This window comes from Patella vulgata, chromosome 3 (genome assembly GCF_932274485.2).
Source record: "Patella vulgata chromosome 3, xgPatVulg1.2, whole genome shotgun sequence".
Lineage (NCBI taxonomy): Eukaryota > Metazoa > Mollusca > Gastropoda > Patellidae > Patella > Patella vulgata.
The window spans coordinates 33,594,666-33,611,858 of NC_065881.2; the positions used below are offsets into that span (position 1 = coordinate 33,594,666).

The window sequence follows — 17,193 nt, forward strand, 5'->3', positions numbered from 1 at the left end:
AGGGTAAGCAGAGCGATAAGCAATTTGATTGGCCGAGACTTTTGCAACACAATAACTCTCCTTCTAATTGAGCTAGATGTTCAAACTTGGTGTAGGTGTTTATTAGGTGAATACCTTGATGGAGTTCGAAGATGATCATTTTTTGCTGAGGGTAAGCAGAGATAAGCAATTTGATTGGTTGATGCTTTGGGACACGATAACTTTAGTTCTAATTAAGTCAGTGGTGAAACTTGGTGTATGGTTTCATTACATCAATACCTTGACTAAGTTCGATAATGAGCATTTTCTGCTCATGGTAAGCAGAGCAATAAGCAATTTGATTGGTCAAGACTTTGGAACACAATAAATCTCCTTCTAATTGAGGTAGAATGTTCAAACTTGGTGTAGGCATTCATTAGGTCAATGCCTTGATGGAGTTTGAAGATGAGCCCTTTCTGCTTAGTGTAAGCAGAGATAAGCAATCTGATTGGTTGATTCTTTGCGGCACGATAACTTTAGTTTTAATTAATTGAGAGTGATGAAACTCTGAGTGTAGATTCATTATATCATTACCTTGACTACGTTCGAGGATGAGAATTTTCTGCTTAGGCTAAGGAGCAACAAGCAATTTGATTGGTCAAGACTTTGAAACATAACAACTCTGCTTTTAATTGAGGTAGAATGTTTAAACTGATTAGGTGAATGTCTGAGTTCAATGATTAACATTTCGAGCTAAAGCTAAGCAGAGCTAAGCAATTTCATTGGTCGATGGTTGAATCGGTAATTCATCCGAGAAAACAACATTTCGCCATTGTGTGTTGTGCAGATACAACTGATTTGCGGCCCATTGCTGTCTGCCAAGTCGATGGCGATGCAAAAGGATTTGACCTTGGTAAGATCAACGGCAGCGTAACCCAAGAGCAGCCAGATGCCTTCTGGCAGTAGCGGTAGCTGACTGGAACCTGTTGTGCAGATGCTGTAGTCGGATGTGGCGATCTTGAGCAACGGTTGTTACAGTTGGCGCTCCAAGTTGGGGTCGATCGGCAACTCTTCCAGTGGCATGGAAGCCTTGTCTGAGGCGAGCAATGGTCGATGGGTGGACATTAAAGTGTCTGGCGATGGCTACCTGTGAAGCCCCCTGATCCAGCTTGCCAATAGACCTTTTCCTGTTTTCTTGTGTAAGGCGTGACATTTTTCCGAAGTGATGAATGTTGAAATTTTGATCTGTATTTAAAGGGCCAGAGTGCACGGAATGGACGTGCAAAATGTGTGACATGGGAATGCTTAAAATCGTGTAAAAAGACAAGTGTTACGTTTGCACGAACAAAGTTCATTACCAAGAACTGATATTGGGTTCAAACCCAGAACTCCACAAAGAGAGACCCATCACAAGTTTCACCCTAACCCTAACCCTAGATTGGAAAACCCAAGAAAATGTTTACCAGAAGTATTTCACGAATTAGGCATTGCGTTTTTATTGGCTTTGAGTGTATTTTCTTTTTCAAAGCAAATGGTACAGATCTTGCTTTACCAAACATTGGAGTAGCATTGTCTACAATGTCTAAATGAATTTTATAATCATTCAAAAGTACTACTTTGTCTGAAAATAACTCATCAAATTCATCCAATAAACTTGTCAAACTAGGAGAAGACTGAATTGTTGACAGTGTAATGATTTCATCCCAGTTTAGTTTAAGCTCTTGTAGCTATGATCTGCCGAACAAAGGTGGACCATTTCCGTCAACTACAATCAGTGGTAGGACAGTTTTCAGTCCATTAGTTTCAGCATTTACTATTTTCTCACCAAGAACGTTTATTTTATTTCCGGTATACGAACTAAGTTTAGTGTACGACTGAGACAATCAGGAATTTCCATATAATTCTTCAAAAACATGTTTGTTCATAACCGTTACACATGCACCGGTATCTAACTGAAAATTAATTGATTTACCGTCAATAACAACCTTAATGTTTAAAGGGCCAATACCAGTTCGAGAATTTAAAGTAAATAACACATCGGTGTCAGAGTCTGCACTAATCACATTCGCTTTAAAATTGGGATGTTTTCCAGATTTACGCGACTGTCTTATACATCTGGATAAGCAAACCTTCGCAATATGTCCTATCTTATGACAGAAATTACACTCAGCCTCTTTAAAATAGCATCTGTCAGACGTATGATTACTTCCACCACAACGAAAACAGGGTTTACGATGTGTGTTCTTTTGTCTTTAGAGAACGATTTATGTCCACCAAACCTATGTACAGATGATCCTGCGTCATTTGAGGAACTTGTACCTTGTAAAACACTAGCATCGCATGTAGCATGTTCTTGGGTTACGGCAATGGTGTATACTGTATGCATTTTCAAAAGTTAGCTTCCCGTTTCTAACAAAAGCTTTCTTTGTATCCGGTCATCTGCCACTCCATATACAAGTCTATCGCTAATGGTATTGTTCAGATTGTTACCAAAGTTACAATTTTCAGCAAGTCGACGTAATTCTGAAACGTAGTTGGCTATTGATTCTCCCTGTAGTCTGTGATACATATGGAATTTAAAAAGTTGCACAGTCTCAGAGGGGGTCGGAGAAAAATAATTTTTTAATATAATATATCAATTATTTCATCAAATGTCTTACTTACCATTTTTTGGGGTGATATTTGGTTACGTAGAACTGAGTAAATAGACTGCCCAATAACACTTAACAGATTAGCATGCCTTTTTTGTGTGTTGACTGCAGGTTCATTTGTTTCATCCCTATTCAGTTCAATTTCAGCAAGATTATTTGCCACCAAATACTGTTCAAGACGTTCAATATACTAGTCCCATTCATAAAAATTATTGTATATTGGAGTGGGGCTAAATATAAGACCAATGTAGTGTCTTACTTGCCGGTTTATTTGGTGATATTTGGTTACTTAGAACAGAATAGCACACCTTTTCTGGGTGTTGACTGCAGGTTCGTTTGTTTCATCCCTATTCAGTTCGATTTCAGCAAGATTATTTGCCACCAAATACTGTTCAAGACGTTCAATATACTGGTCCCTTTCATAAAAATTATTGTATATTGGAGTGGGGCTTAATATAAGACCAATGTAGTTTCAAAACAATCAATACATAGCATCAGTTTTCATGACAATATCTTTCAGTGCAAATCACGAAAAATTTGTTTTCCAATTTGTCACAGTATTCATATAAAACCTAACCATATATAGTCGTTTTGTTACTGTGTATGGTAAAGTTCCAGCAGTATTTAGGAATAGAGAAGTGTTACTTTATGTAACAAAACCATTTCAGATGCCTGCCCTTCGTTAGTTTTAGTAAAATTGAAGCGTAACAAGGCTACAATACCAAGTGATAAAACTTTGCATATTAATGCATCAACACCGATTTCTTTTATGTCATTAGATGACATTTTTGTTTGTGAAAATCCAAGCAGTCCAAGAGTATTTCAAATGAAGCAGTTCGCGATATTTTGAAGGAGAACTTTGATTTGTCTTCAAGTATTCTTCCTAATAATGAGATGGGTTTTATGAACTTTTATGTGAGTATAAAAGTGCTTTCAGTTTACATGGAGAGATTGGTCATTGTCCAAATATGTCAGTTGACATTAAAGTAGCGATGCTAACGAGTTTTGAAATACACAAAATGTCTCTAAATTTTGAAAAAATATTGAAAATTAAAAAAAGTTATGACATTTTTAAGATCGCGAATTGGAGACACTAAATTACAGCATTTTTTAAAAACGTAAAAAAACTGACCAAAGCTAATATCTCAGAGATTTTAAAAGGTAGATCTATAAAATTTGCTGAAATCGAAGTTCAAGATCTACCTGATCAAATCAAATTATCCCGAGACAGTTCAGTTATATAGTTTTTGTGATACAGACTCTCAAAGTTACGACCAAGACCATTTTCATTCAAGGTCACATCAAAAAATTGACACAACAGTTATTAACCAACCACTTCGAAATCCCAGAACTTTGAAATCTTTACCCAATCTATTTCTTGGTGTAATGAATACACACAGAATGTTTTCATATTGTTATCTTGTTTATTTATTTGGTGACAGCTACATTAAATGTCAAGGTAAAACAGGGAGGTAACAGGTCACTGCTGAAAAGAGGTTATGAAATTTTCAGTCTTGTATAGATGGTGACACATTAATAATAAATAAAATACATGATTATATGTATATATACACTCAAAAGACACACATAGTGTTCATTTTGTAGGTGACAGCTAATCAGTTGCCAAAGAATAGTTGTTTCAGAAATGGAAAACAACAATTACTATATGCCCAATAAAAATATATTTATTTCAATTAACATAAGCAATAACACTTAAAAATCTACAAAAATTAATAAAATATCTCTGGTTATTAAATTATTTTTAAAAAAGATCTACAAAAATACAATGGTATAAAATTGCTTACAATGCTAAATGTATCAATCTTAATGGAAAAGTTAGGAATTCAAATTCCTTCTGAAAAAAAAAGACTCACATTAACCCTGTCCTGTTTACATTACAAATTTTAAGCGTACCAGGCACGGTACCAGGTACGGCACGTTTGGCTTTTTTGTAGTGTAAACGGGTCAAACGTAAGCATGCTGCGCCTGGTACGGTGCCAATTTGGCCCACTGAAGTGAGGTGGTCTCGGAATGGTACCAGGACCGGCTCGCTTTAAATTTTCGTAGTGTAAATGCTAACTGGTCTGAGCATGGATTACTGTGCATGCGCCAAATGAACCTTGACCTTTTCCCCCCGCAAACTTTGACAGCTCTGTCATCAGTTCTGTCAAAATGGCTGCTCAAACTAAATCAACCATCATAATTGTTTTCATCTGGGTAATTTGTATAGGGACGGAGTTAACTTTTCTGTGAAGAGTTACGCATTTAGCGTTGTTGGCATGGTTCTGAGACCGGTTATTTTAGAGTAATGTAAACGGGTCAATTTCTTGAAATTTATCGCAGCCTGGTACCGTGCCAAGAACGGCACGCTTATCGCGGCCAAGTGTAAACCGGGCTATAAACACAATAATTCAATTATTAAGTACAAATTCAACATTCGAAATACGGAACCTGGCAAAATTTCTCATTTCTGCAGATAAGAAAAGAACCACTCTATTAAATAATAATTAAACTTGCCACATTACCTGACCTAACTAGAATGCCCCCCACCCCTTTGATTTGACTGTTACCTGGTTACTATACTATTCAAAAAAAGTAGGGGATATTTGATTTTTAAGTGTTATTAAAGTCACCTAATGAAACTGACGAAGAAACAAATGACAAAATGAAATGAAGTTCACATTCATCGATTTATTCCAAATGATCGTTAGACTAAGTAAGGCACAGACTGACCATTATAAGGGTAAAATGATACCCGGGGTCAAACAGCAAAGTTAACACAGCATCACAATCAAGTCAGTAACGGGTAAATCCTCCTCTGTTTGCCAAACAAGCATTGATCCGACGTGGCATACTCCTAATGAGACGTCTAAGGTCATTTTGGTCCAGATTGTCCCATTCCTGTTGCAACGCAGCAGCAAGTTCTTGGACATTGGCAGGACGTTGTTGACGTTGACGTAACCTCTGTCCAAGCATGTCCCAGACATGCTCGATGGGGGAGAGGTCGGGACTCAGTGCTGGCCAAGGTAATGTGGTGATGTTCTGTTGTTGGAGGTAACCTGTAACGATCCTGGCCCTGTGACATCTTGCGTTGTCATCCTGGAAGATGAAACGGCAGCCATGACGTCGTGCGAACGGCACAACATGGACTGCCAAGATGTTGTCCCGGTAGTACTGGCCTGTAACACGCCCTGCAACAACATGTAAAGCCGTTCTTCCAGCAACAGTGATGCCTCCCCACACCATAACAGAACCACCCCCAAATCGATCATGTCTGATGACGTTAACGTCTTGGAAGCGCTCGTTTCGACGACGCCACACCCTCCTACGTCTGTCCAAAAAATCAACAGTGAACCTTGACTCATCTGAAAACATCACATTGCTCCAGCGTCGATTATCCCAGTGTTGACGATCCCTACACCAACGACGTCTTGTCTGAATGTGATGATCTCTCAAACAAGGGATCACGCGAGGACGTCGGGCGCGAAGGTGACCCCTATGCAGTCGATTCCGAATCGTCTGGCCACTCACTCTCACACCAGTGTCTGTTTGAAGACGAGCGCTGATCTGATTTGCTGTGATGACCTGATTTCTCAAGGCCAAGGTACGGATAAATCGATCCTGGGCTTGAGTTGTCGCCCTTGGTCGACCTGAGCGTGGTCTGTCCTGTACAGATTGTGTATCACGGTATCTGGAACATAGCCTGCTTATGACAGACTGAGAAACATTCATCGTCCGCGCCACAACCGCCTGTGTTGTGCCGATCTGTAGCATGCCAAGGGCACGTAACCTTTCATTTTGGGTAAGCCGACGCATATCAAAATTTGTTTTCTGGTCACTAAAACAATTAAACTGATGTTTCCACCCTGGAATTCAATGCCACAATGACTGTAACATTCAAAGTCAGAGTCGTGCAAATCTTGGGTTGGACCCCCATGATGATCCCAAGCATCACCTGCATTCCATGCGGTAGCTATTGGTGCGTTTGGACGTCACATGTAACTGGAAATGTTTCTTCTGTTAGGTTCTATAGTGACTTTTTTCGTAGTCATTTGCATATTTTAGTATTATGCCCCCAAAATCAAATATCCCCTACTTTTTTTGAATAGTATATTATGGTAATGATCTAGCTTATTTTCCCAGATTCAAAGCCATTTTAGAAGATCGGAAAGAAAAATAAATTAATGGATGATTTTATGAAGTTTATAATATTTACTGATTCTTTCCGTCATGTTTAAATTAAATTTTTGTAGGCTAGCAATTTAATACAATGTATTTACCCCCCAACCCTATACTTTTTGTCTGTTTATACTTAATTGCCATGTATATATTGTGTTGGTGTGTATGTAATTATACCATGTTTGTATTTAATTGTCACGTATATTGTATATTGTGTGTATGTAACTATAATGTTTGTGTATATATTTTATCTGATGAGTCAGTAGACTTAAAGAAATAAAAGAATTGAATTGAATTGAATTTTTTAAAACTAATATTATTCTAAGCAAATAAACAAAACGTTTTGGCATTCATGTCTTGAGGTCATCAGTCATATGCAAATACAAAAAAATATAGACATGTGTATGAATAATCAAATGTTATGATACATTATCAAAGAACCAAAAACTCCACCCTCCCCCGCTACTAATGGAAACAGAATTATCAAGAAAACAAATATCTACATACAACCAATGAGCAATTTTTTTTTTTTAAAAAAACTGTTTACCACGATAAAAACAAATATCTGTGCTGAAGGGCATACATTGTAAAATTAGGAACTCAATGCACATAATTTGTAGCCAGAAAAACACAGTATTTGACCATTATAATAATACTTTATATAAATGTACCCTTTCCGGAACTTGTAAACTTCAGTCATCAGTTGAAGAATCTGTATTTTTGGAACTGAACTGAAGCATGGAGTGAAGGGGGGCAAGAATATTGGTGCTTGTATCAATGCTTGAAAAAAAAATTGTTTGGTACAAAGCAATATATTCCCATTCCTCTTCAGATTATTGTTATTTCTAAATTCTTCAAACTTACGTCGCATAGGCCTAATAAGAATGAAAAGGTAGACAAAAAATCCATTGTGGTCTGATCCCAGATAAGGTCCTACAAAGAGTTGTCTTTCATTGACTCCTACCCAGTTCAACTTTCTGCCGTATTACAGATTCCTACGGGGAATATTGACTTAACAAATATACCAAAATCTTGAGCGTTGAGGGCCTTTTTCGAAAAATTCTATTAACTATAAAATTTAAATAAACGAAAAATATCAGAAAATCTTACCTGAGCGCACAAAATTCCGCTCGACACCAAGTTCGTCTATTTTTCTCTATAGAAAACATCACGTGGTCAATGTTTGACACTCTAAATATTCATGAGAAGGCGTAACACGTATACTTTTCACGGTCAGCTTTTTGTGATGTCTGAAAATAGTACACCCAGCGCCTCTAGCGGCATTTAGCATCACTAATTGAAGTTTCAAATGAAGACTCATTCTATATAAGACCCTATCCTGCTACTGAAGCTGAGAAGCAAATCATTGATGCAGAGTTTTATAGATTGGTTAAACTTGGCATATTGGCTGTATGCAGTGATGGGATTTCAAAATTTTTCTTGTCATGCATTTTACTGAAAATAAAGGGGCATAACTCTTATTGTTATTTAAGCAGACGGATTCATACCACGATTAAAAATCATGTGTCAACAATATATAAAAATCCTGTACGTAATAAAAATAGGTGAAACTCGCTATTTTTCATATTTAATTCCTATACGGTATTCAAATTTATGTCTGTAACAATCCTACAAAATAACCCATTTTTGAAATACATTGAATGAAAGCTTGCTTATCCTGCTTCAGCATCAAATTCACAATAGTAGGCCTAATATTCCTGCAAAATTACGTGTCTTCGTTTATACAGCAGCAAATGAATGCAGATCTTCCTGAATAAGAATCGTTTTCTTCTTTATAAAATGTCAACAAAATATTCAAATCCGCGCATAATAAAAATAGGAACACCTCCCTATTTTTCATATTTAGTTCCTGTACGGTATTCAAATTTATGCCAGTAATATTCCTATAAATGTTAGTTGTTTGGTAATACAATAAATGAAAGCTTGCCGATCCGTAACTACTTGTAAAAAGGCAAAGCTTCCTTCAGCGTATGGCGTACGTGACTCATAGCACATAGCTTCATCGTAAGCACTGCCTTGTAAGCGGAAAAGTGTCACTGTTCATGAGAATTTCTTTTTGGAATCATAAAAGAAGTAAAAGATATCGCAGACAAAATGACTGTCCATTGATTTGGGGTGTTATATACTCTTACGATATGTGACATCTAAGACTAGTTTATACATGCTGTCGGTTGGTACATGCTGTGATTAAGATTTTCGACAAGTCAATGTAGAAACCACGAGGTAGATTAAAATTATAATCACGCTTATTGGATTAATGAATAGTCCGACAAAGGGGAAGCACTGACTTCTGTTTAAGATTAGATTGATGAATTGTCCGATAAAAGATTAAGTCGGTCAATCATGGCAGATTAAGCAGTTAATCAAGGTAGGTGTAAAGACTGTATAACACGATAAATACATTGATCTCTTGATTACCTAATCAGTCGAGCCTATTAATAATCTAGTAGGTGTATAGACGGTATAAAACGATAAATATGTTGATAGGTTAATTACCTAATCAATCCAGCCTATTATTAACGATAATCGGGTTGAGTGATAGTTATACACTCAGTACACTATATTAATTAGGTAATTTTAAATATTATTCACCATATCTTGATGTCCGATTGGGCATATTCCTGGTCGCTTAATTACCTAATCAATCCAGCCAATTATTAACGATAATCAGGTTGAGTGGTAGTTATACATTCAGTACACTATATTAATTTGGGAATTTTAAATATTATTCACCATATCTTGATGTTCGATTGGGCATATTCCTGGTCGGACAATTTTGGATGTTTGGAAAATAGCGTGTTGGAAATGTCCGGAATATACAGGCGAAATCCCATCACTGGCTGTAGGTCACCAATTGGACACTTCGCCAGTTCTTGTAATTCCAAAGAAAGGCACAAGTGAAATGAGAGTTGTGGATTTCCGATCCCTTAACTCAAGGAATAAACGATTAAATCATCCATTTCCTCTACTTTCTGATATTTTAAAGCGTATTGGTAATTCTAAACCCAAGGTTCTTAGTTGCATTGATTTAAAATCTGCATTCTTTACTTTACCTTTCTCTCCCAAATCTCAGAAGTATAATACAGGTATATTGTCATACTATGGTGGAAAACATTATTATTTCAAAAGACTAAGTCAAAGTCTTAGTGTCTCACCTGCTGTTTTCCAATCTAAGTATGATGAAGTGTTATCCGAAGTTAAAGATAATTATCATCATTGTCTTTAGTAAAGTCAGAATTCTTATAAACAACACTTGCCCCAAGTATTTCAAGCCTTAATAAATAATGGTCTAAAAATATCGCCAAAGAAATGTTCTTTTTTCTTAGTAATGTCGTTTATATGGGTCATCAACTCACAATTTGCAAAACGGATTGGCAACAATTTAGCCATTATCTGATAGATGTCGTGCTATTCAAAATTTGGCTCCCCCAAAATGAACTAAGGATGTTCGTAAATTCATTGTTGCTGTGAATTATGTATCTAATTTTCTCCCTAAACTACAGCTTGTATTACAACCGTTGCATAAGATATCCAATAAAAGAGTTGAGTTTCATTGAACAGATGAACATAAATCTACATTTAACGAAGTAAAGAAACTTCTAATTCAGCCACCTGTTCTATACATACCATCTGGTGATGGTAGATTCAAGTTATACAGTGATACATAAAGAACAGCAACCGGTTCATATCTAACTCAAGTGATTAATGGACAAGAAAGGTTATTAGGTTATTATTCTAAGCGACTTCCTAAGGCTTGTGAAAGATAGAGTGTAACCGAGTTAGAATTATTCAGTTTATTAATCAACATAACCAACTTTCAATATCTACTAAAACGTGTTGAATTCGATGCATATGTCGACCATTCTGCAATAGTCCAGCTATTCCAGTCTAAACGTGAACCATGTACTAACCGTTTAAAGAAGCTATTGGTCAAATTATCTCATTATGCATTAAAAATAGGATATAAGAAAGGTACCGAATTGGTCTTGGCTGATTTTCTTTATCAAAGTCCTTTAGAGGACGATTCAGAAATAGATGTTGTTGTCCCAACTGCATTTTCTACTGAAGAAATTAATCCTGCAAGTGAGCGACCAGTTACAAGACGATGGGCTAAACAACAGAACTTCCAGTTCCTGATGAAAACTAAACAGCAAAAATAACATCAGTACGATTTCAAAATCATACAGGCACTTTAATCAAACCATTCTAGAAAACGACTTATTAAATGGATCAAAGCAATTTTCTGTGAACATTCTAGAAAACGACTTATTAAATGGATCAAAGCAATTTTTTGTGAACAGTATCAGTATCTGGTGTATCCACCGCGTGTGTCAATAACAGCAGCGCAGCGTCTGTACATGGAGTGGACCAGACGATTGAAGAACGTCATTGGCACCTGAAACAACACTCTCAGAAAAGCCTGGTGCAATCCATCGGCTGTGTTTGGTCTCGGTACAACGTTATTAAGTCTCCTTTGAATTTCATCCCAATGATGTTCAATCGAGTTTAAGTCCGGACTAAGGACTGGCCAGTGCATAATGTTGACACCGTTCTGCTGTAGAAAGTCCTGTGTGACTCTGGCGGTGTGGGCATGGGCATTGTCATGCTGGAAAATGTTTTGATGACGTGCAAAATGTGGTATGACGTGGGGTCTGAGAGCTTCATCAATGTAGCGCACTGCTGTGATGACACCTTCTCTCCCTGGACCAAGATTTTCTAAAACCACAGGACCCACTGTCTGGTTCAGGCCGATTCATCCCCAAACCATTATGCTTGGACCTCCCCATGAGTTTTGTTCCATGACACATTGGTCAGAATACAGCTGGCCACGTCGACGCCATATTCTGGTCCTGCCATTTGCAGATGATTCGCAATACGGACTCTCATCTGTGAACAGAACAGTTCTCCATTGCCTGTCTTGCCAGTTATGGTGTTGTTGGGTGTAGACGTTCACCTCGATGGCAAGGATCGGTCCACGGTAAGATCTACGGCAATGGATGTTCAGCGCACTGTATCGGTACTGATGGGTCTTCCCTGTGCTCCCACTGTCTGACATGCTGTCTCAGATGCCTGTGTGAAGGGATTCTGCACGTGCTGTCACACAAAATGGCGGTCTTGTCGCCTTGTGGTAACCCTTGGTCCACCAGTTCAGGGGGCTATCATCTGTGGTGTTGGTGGCCCGAAAGTGTTGCTGAACCCTGTAGATGGTCCGAACATTGACCTGGAAGTGATTGGCAACGGCATGGGCAGTGTGGCCAGTGTCAAGTTTTCCAAGTTCCTCCGAGTTGTCGTGGGTAATGGCATGCTATTGACTTTGTAGTGTGAATGATTCAACCAGGTATGGGGGTGCATTGTATCGAGCTGGTCCCGGTGAACATCACGTGCTGCATGAGTTACATGAAAATCATGGAGAACACATTTCCAACTCAAAAGTCAGGTTGCATTTTTTAGAACATTTCCTGGGTTCAATTCTATGTTTGGGAAGGAGCCTTATTGCTCAAGTAAAGTTGGAGATGTGGTCACAAATATACAATAAAAACATTTGGCAAGTTTTATGCAATGCGTCTATTCGGAGTAACATACCAACCTGACGTTTCTTTTGCTGCTTAGTATACATCCAGTTATAATGCCCACTATTTCTTCTGTTTGACTGCTTATGTTCCTCCTATAATTAACAATGGTAACGACATTCCAGTTCGTATATCTAGTTCCCAGACAACAATGAGGTAATCGAAGTTCCTATCGAATTGTGTATTCCTCCACGACCCATTATTCATAACTGTGAGAATATTATTCAAAAGAATTTTTCAAAACAACAAGATTTAAACAAACTCCCAAACGTCATCAAATATTAGATAGGATACATTATATTCTATCTACCCTTGAAGGAAAGGTTTTACATTTTACAAGAGGTCTTTTCCATAAACAGACTCAAACCTTGTTTTGTGCGATCTCATGAACCTAATAAACACATAACTCATATAGATGCCTTAAGAAAGAGTTTAGGTAAATCAGATGAAAATGCTCATATTGTTAATTGTGACAATTTCTTAAACTGTACGGATGTAGTAGGTAATGTTTTGTCTACATTCAACGATAGCAATGTTGTATGTAATAGACTTACAATATTATTGAGAATAGAAACATTGCATCCTTAAGTAAGTTAAATTTAGGACAATTAGAGCAACAGTTCCATCACATAGTTGATCTTATTAATGAAGATTATTTGGAAATTAAGAAAGCCAGATTTAAATTTGGTTCCTTAGAACTATTAATAGAGATTACATGTCAAAAGAATAATGTATTTACATGGATTAATGTTGATAATTATCCTTATTTGCATCCAGTTGTTGAAAACTTACAACGTGATCCAACTTTCCATATTACAGGTAGTTTAAGAAACTACAATAAATATTATTGTTAAAGCAAGTTTATCATAAAATCAGTGCTTTGATGGTGTGATTTAAACCTTATTAATGCAATATCATCTTCCTATTGAAAAACTCTTTGAAGTTGTATTCAAATCGGTATTAATCACGTATTTGATGTTGGGAAATGTATTTACATGCATATAATTTGTGATATTAAGCATTGAGGTTGGAGCAATACTTATAAAATCAATTGGTAATCAAACATCTCATGAGAATTTCATACTTGCAGTCTATATTGATATTGTGGCAAACTTTTAGCTTGTTTAAACATGCTGTAGCTGTATATATGTTTTTGAAGATCGTTACTAATTACTTCTATGTCAGACTATTTTTCATTTCACAAATTTCCAAGTTTGATATGTTAATTGCTATTTCATTGCATGTGTGTTTGATTGTATCTGTGAGTGATTCACAATGAGTTTTATTTTATTTTATTTTTTGTCCTTTTTGTTCTTTTTCTTTCATTATGATGATGTAAACTCTAATTTATCAAAGTGAGTTCATGTCTTTCAATATAGTAATCCCACCTTTCATGGAAAAGTTCCCTCCCATTTGTTCTTTATTGGAGTCTTTAGGAGTTATCTCCCATTTGTGGAATCTTTGATACTTAGAGAGGTTGAATAAAAAATGTGGTTTTTAGATTTAATTAATACACTTTAATCTATGGTGAATCAGAGAACTACCCCCGCTGAGCAGTAGTACCGCTGTCCGTGAAAAATTGTGACCGGTGATAGCAAAATGAGTCTTAAGTCGCAGAAGTAGATTTCTAATTATACGCTAATTTGTGTCCGAGTGAAAAAAATTTCAAAATTTGGTTTTGACAATTTTCCAATAATTTATCATGTTAAAATTCAGCCCGTCACACTTTACTAGCAGGAAAATGTCGATAAAGGGTAGAAATGGAGCATTTAATAAATAGTAGGTCAGCTTACTTGAAACAAAGCCATAATTGACCAATTTCGCTTGAAAATGTAGCCATTTTGCCAAAGGAAGCCCCGCACTTAAGCTATACCAAAACAACCGGCAAAATCCCCTCTTTCTATTTATAGTACTCATTATAATATTCAACACACTACTCAGCCAATATCGGCGTTCAAAATAGTAAACAAACCAGCCTTGTTGCTATGTGACGTCGTGGAGGTCGTAACCCGGTCATAGGCGTACAGGCTCGATTACAGTTAGGGGGGCAGGACCCGAAGGGCCCAAAAAAATTTCGGCTGTACAGACAGCGGCGCCGATCTGCCTCGAGAGGTGAAGAAGCAGAGCTCCCCTTGTATTGTACACCCCCCCCCCCCAAGAAAATTCGTGAATATTTGACGGCTGCAAACATAATTTCCTGCTATTTCAGCCTGTCAACAAAGCAACTTCAAAGTGGTCTAATATAGCCTAATTAAGATGGCTGACTCGAATTCCAATCAAAAGATCAATCGTTTACAGTCCATGGAGACGGGACCGTTAGGAGAAAATTTTGAAAATTTAACAGCCACATACGCGTTTTCCTGCTATTCCAGTCTGTGAATACAGCAACTTCAATTTGGTCCAATATAGCCTACTTGGCTGACCCGAATTCCAAACAACCAATCAATCGTCGCGGGGTATGGGGAGCCTCACCCTCGGGGCCTCACCCTCCCGGAGAAAATTTTGAAAATCTAACCACCGCATATGCGTTTTCGGCTATTCTAGCCCGTGTAAGCAACTCCAGTTAATGGTTTTGTAACCGAAATCCCATTCTAAATTCCAACCATCCAATCAGACTGTTGCAGCTGCATTCACAAATAATAATCGATGCTCGAAAAATGTCGCACAAAGTAGAGTGGCTCCAGACAAAATGTTTTAATCCATAGTCAACTCAGTACAAATTTGTGGTATTCAATTAAAAGAAAAGTAAAATTAGTCTTTTATTTGGGGCTCAATGACAATTAGGGAAGAAAAACTAGAAATGCCTGAAAAAATTTCAGGTTTACAGACAACGGCGCCGGTTTTCTTCAAGAGGTGAAGAAGCAGAACTGACCTTATATGGACCCCCGAAGAAAATTTTGGAATATTTGACGGCCGCAAACGCGTTTTACTGCTATTCCAGCCCGTAAAATTAGTGTTTTATTAGATTTCGGGCACTTTATTTTGCCAAGTAGATGAAATAAAAAAATTTTTTCACTTTAGTGACTTTACCCTTCTGCCCGAAAAGTCATCTTGCCCGAAAGTTAGGGGGGCAGCTGCCCCCCCTGCCCCCCTGGCTCGTACGCCTATGCCCGGTGATGTCAATCACTAGGGACCGGGTATCATTCAGATTTGATGAAAAAAGGAAAGAAACTGAGCTTACCATCTAGAATCTAATACTCGTATCCAGTTAATAGATTGCCATCCAGAAAGTGTTAAATGCCGTTGTCAAGATTCATCAAAAAACGTCCAGTTTGTGCTACGTGCAGTTTAAGAAACACTGTTTAGTTTTGACATCGGTCGTCTAGTTTATGAAACTAAATGGTCATAAACCAGACGACCAATATCAAAACTAAACTAAATGGTCATAAACTAGACAACCAATGACAAAACAAAAGAGTGTTTCTTAAACTACATGGTAGCAGAAACTAGGCGTTATTTTTTGATGAATCTTGATGGCATTTAATATTTTCTGGATGGCAATCTATTGGATACGTGTATTAGATTCTAGATGGTAATCACTGTTTCTTTCCTTTTTTCATCAAATCTGAATGATACCCGGTCCCTAGTGAATGACGTCGCGACATCTGATTGGTTAAACTCGACTTTTCGTCAATAGGCATAAAGTTATGAATAAAACTGTAGTCAATTTTCAAAATATTTGGGTAGTTTTAGTACATAAACTTCCCTTGTTTAAATGGCAATTTTTCAAAAGAGCAAACCGTGACGAAATGTATGAACGGTTTGACATCTTTTAATTTGTCTGTATCGGCCAGTGTTCAACAATGAAACAATCTCGTTTTGAATTATTTTGTGACAACGTTAAATAGGAACATTCCCGAAAGCATGATTTTATTAAATTACGTGTGTTATGTTGAAACCTAATGTTCTTAACAATTGTGTCAAGTTTAGTGGCAGTTTGGTATTTTTAACCGTGACCTTTGTCATCAATAACATAAATTTTTAATATAATCTTTAAACAAAGTTTTCTCGAAATAGGCCTTTCTGGACTCCCAGACTTTGAGCTTGAATATCTTGACGATGGAGTAAGATAGAGCAATGATTTTGGTATCACTAGACAGCTTATGGCATTCTCTTTAAGATAACGTATGTAACTCATTTTTGAATTTTTGGTCACCAGTCACAATTTTCCTGACAGCACACTGTATGGCATATGCCCGTCTTCATTAGCCCAGTTCGGAACATAACAGTAGGACATTTTCACTTAATTAGAACTAAAGTTATAGTGTCCCAAAGCATCAACCAATCAAATTGCTTATCTCTGCTTACCCTTAGCAGAAAATGCTCATCTTCGAGCTCCATCAAGGCATTGACCTAATAAACACCTACATCAAGTTTGAACATTCTAGCTCAATTTGAAAGAGAGTTATTGTGTCCCAAAAAGTGTGAGCTAATAAACACCCACACCAAGTATGAACACTCTAGCTCAATTAGAAGGAGAGTTATTGTGTCCCAAAAAGTGTGACGGACAGACAGACAGACGGACGAACCCATTTTAATAGTCCCCAGCTTACTTCGAAAGGCGTGGGACACAGGAAAAAAGTTGAATATTTCCCAAAAGTTGTATCATATCAAATATGTGCTACAAGAAATATAAATGTAGGCACATTGAAGGAAAAACCTTTATAAATAACCATTTTTTTGTAAGGTAGTAAAAAGCCAAGTAAAATTAAATGCCTTTATACGTAGTAGTCTAAAATATGGATCAAAACATTATAAGCCTGTGAAAAATTTTTTACATCCATAGATAAAGCTAGTGATGAGATATAAATAAA

At 37.1% G+C, this 17,193-nt stretch overlaps 1 protein-coding gene across 3 annotated transcripts in view; it reads left to right on the forward strand.

Moving 5' to 3' along the window:
• LOC126816708 (uncharacterized) overlaps positions 1-17,193 on the forward strand; it is a 339,811-nt gene that overhangs the window by 143,907 nt on the left and 178,711 nt on the right. The window lies entirely within an intron of this gene.